The 3,399-nt window shown below is 45.7% G+C and overlaps 1 protein-coding gene and 1 long non-coding RNA gene across 4 annotated transcripts in view; both read left to right on the top strand.

The window, feature by feature from the left end:
* The window catches only part of LOC117941766 (galactose-specific lectin nattectin-like), a 66,903-nt gene that overhangs the window by 20,357 nt on the left and 43,147 nt on the right, over window positions 1-3,399 (top strand). The gene's annotated exons all lie outside the window — the stretch shown is intronic.
* On the top strand, window positions 1,364-1,977 carry LOC117942040. The gene is made up of 2 exons (XR_004656052.1): window positions 1,364-1,473; window positions 1,805-1,977. It is a non-coding gene; the product is annotated as an uncharacterized LOC117942040 (long non-coding RNA).

Here is a 3,399-nt window from a genome sequence, read left to right as displayed (position 1 = left end):
TACTGGATCGGAGCCTACCTTACTGAGGTAAGCATTAAATGTTTCTGTTGGTGAAGCCCTATTTAGTCCTAGTTCAACGCATTCTCATGAACAGCTTTGTATGATATTGCTCAAACTTATGCACAATTCATATAATGTACTACAAAGTTATGGTGGCTGCTGGCCCGTTACATAAAGAGTGGTCACATGACAGTTAAGTGTAGCGGTCTTACAGTTGAATGTAGCTGAGAAAATAAGATTCTGAACCGGGTCCAGAGCTCCTTGAGGTCATAAACACCCGTTTCCAGGATGAAAGTCTTAACTTCTCCTGGACACAAACACGGCTCCCCCGGTTGAAAGCCCTGTGTATAAACTTTGAGATGGCAATATTTAAAATGCATATGGTTGCAAAAAATCTTCATCCGCTTATCCGGTATTGAGTCGCGGGGGCAGCAACTCCAGTAGGGGACCCCAAACTTCCCTTTCCCGAGCCACATTAACCAGCTCCAACTGGGGTATCCCAAGGCGTTCCCAGGCCAGATGGAGATATGATCCCTCCACCTAGTCTGGAGGCGCCCAGGAGGCATCCTTACCAGATACCCAAACCACCTCAACTGGCTCCTTTCGACGCGAAAGAGCGCGGCTCTACTCCGAGCTCCTCTCGGATGACTGAGCTTCTCACCCTATCTCCCCACCCGCTGCTTTGCCTCTGTCATGGCAGAGGCTGCAGAGTCCTCTGGGATAACATATCCCGGAAAGACTCCTTCAGTTGTTGGGTTCCCTGACCACCGGTGTCCACCAGGGTGTTCGTGGGTAACCGCCCCTTGAGGCACCTAAGACCCTAAGACCACAGCTCGCGCCGGAGCTTCAGCAATGGAAACTTTGAACATTGTCCACTCAGGTTCAATGCCCCCAGCCTCCACAGGGATGCCCAAAAAAATCCGGCAGAGGTGTGAGTTGAAAGTCCGTCGAACAGGGGCCTCATCCAGACGTTCCCAATTTACCCGCACTACCCGTTTGGGCTAACCAGTTCTGCCCAGAGTCTTCCCCCACCCCGTGACCCAACTCACCACAGGATGGTGACATTCCACGTCAGCCAGCCTCTGCCGCCCGGGTCTGGTCTGTCGAAGCCCTTGACCATTGCTGCCACCCTAACGGCATGCATTCTTTAATTACAAAAAATATATCCTACCTTTCATAGTTGAGAAAATGTACAGTTCAAACTTGTCAGCCAACAAATAACCGTTGGTAGTTGAAAGCAGGTAATTGGTGACGGAGTGGAAAGTTAATCTGATGATAATTGGCCGTTTGGCCAAGTAGTCAACCTCAGGCAATCATTTGTTTTCTGTTGGTCTTTTTAGAGTGGTGCAGGTCCCATTCCATTTCGTCAGTATGTTTGGACGGATGACAGTCCTTTTGGTTACACCTATTGGGCTGGTGGCCAGCCTGACTTCTATATGCTGAGAGAGTACTGCATTGAGATGGTCTATGTGGGTAAGTAAGTAAATGGTTTAGGAGGAGAGATAGTCGTTTATAATAAATGAATTACTGTATTAATTTTACCTCAGACAAGATCAGAAAGGCTATGAGAAAGGAGTTTAATTATTAAAGCAGCACAACAAACAGGTCAAAGTAGAGGTGTATGAAGGAAGAACAGGACCCTCATTTTTAACTGAATACAATCTTTTCCTCTCATAGAATATGATTAATCTATTTCTTCATGTGATTGAGAGTTGGGAACATTTAAAACTTCTCCAGACCATGAAGACCAACCAAGCCTATACAGGATGTGTCCTGCTGACACTGATTAACATGTTTCTTTCAGACGGGGGGCGCTGGAACGATGTGAGCTGTGAGGAGAATAGGCCCTGGGTGTGTGCAGTGAAGGTCTAGAGGTCCAGAGAGGACCTGAAGACCAGCAGTTGGACCGGTCTGCTTCAACTGGAACCACTGCAAGCTTTTACATTTACTGCAATAAATATTCAGCATCAGAAAACATGTTGATGTTTCCTGTTTCTTTTCCGGTTTGCCACTGATCTATCTGCCCTCTTGTCATCATTAGGGATGTCTGTATCTACAACCAGAGCTAGTTTGTGATCCTTGTCTCTTATATGTGAAGTCATTATGTAGACATTTCCTGGAAGTTTTGGGTTGATTGGACAAATATTTAGTCATTCATAGCCTGATTTTTGCTATATCATCTGCCGTTTGTTTGCATTTATAGCGCCCCCTGCTGTTCAATTTGAATAAAACTTTCAGGGCGCGGATCCTGAAAGATTTGTAATGATCGGACAAGGAATATGTGATTTATAGTAAAATGTATGTAATGCCACACACCTATCTTGCACTTGTAGCCCCCCTAGTGGAGTATGTATATAAGACTGGCTGGGTATGTTCAGATAAGTGCCCTAGATATACCCAGTGAATTTTGTGGGTTAGGGCACTAGTGGTGTATATATATTCAACTCAATTTTATTTATAGTATCAATTCATAACAAGAATTATCTCAAGACACTTTACAAATAGAGTAGGTCTAGACCACACTCCGAAATTTGCAAGGACCCAACAGTTCTAGTAGTTTCCTCCAGAAGAGCAACAGGGTCACAGTGGAGAGGGAAAACTTCCTTTTAGGCAGAAACCTTGGACAGACCCGGGCTCTTGGTAGGCGGCGTCTGACGGCCCGGTTGGGGTTAGTGGAAATAATAAAAATAGAAAAAATTGTAGTTCATGGCATAGTAGGGCACTGTGCGGCATTACAAGGCCCAGCAGGATGTAGCTGGGCACCGCAGAGTGTAGAAGATGAACATGGCACCGCAGAACATGGAGCGGGACCATGACGACAGCTGCTACCATGAATTTGGAGCATCCCTGATCCGAGGGAACATGCTGGGGAAAAAAGAACATAAGGACTCCGGGGAATGACTCCCCAGAGCTAGGTTAGTAACAAGCATTTCTGGGACATGGATGCACATAAATGAAAAGATAGGAAGATAGAGGAGAGAGGAACTCAGTGTGTCAAAGCAAGTCCCCAGCTGTCTAAAACTATTACAGCAAAACCAAGAGAGACAAGGTAAAGAGAGGAGCCTGGTTAGGTTAGAACGCTCCTCAACCGGATCGAGCTGTATGCCAAGTCTCCCCTTAGTTTTACTATATTCTTGATTATATGATAGATAAATCTGAAAACTATGTGACTAACTACTACTCCCTAACAATATTCGATTCTATGCCCTAACTATAAGCTTTATCAAACGGAAAGTCTTAAGCCTACTCTTAAATGTGGAGACGGTGTCTGCCTCCCGAACCCAGACTGGAACCTGGTTCCACAGGAGAGGGGCCTGATAACTGAACGCTCTGGCTCCCGTTCTACTTTTAGAGACTCTAGGAACCACAAGTAACCCTGCATTCTGGGAGCGTAGTGCT

The sequence above is a fragment of the Etheostoma cragini genome, chromosome 1 (assembly GCF_013103735.1).
Source record: "Etheostoma cragini isolate CJK2018 chromosome 1, CSU_Ecrag_1.0, whole genome shotgun sequence".
NCBI lineage: Eukaryota > Metazoa > Chordata > Actinopteri > Perciformes > Percidae > Etheostoma > Etheostoma cragini.
The sequence above is the reverse complement of the archived record's forward strand: the minus strand, read 5'-3'. Positions and strand labels throughout refer to the sequence as shown.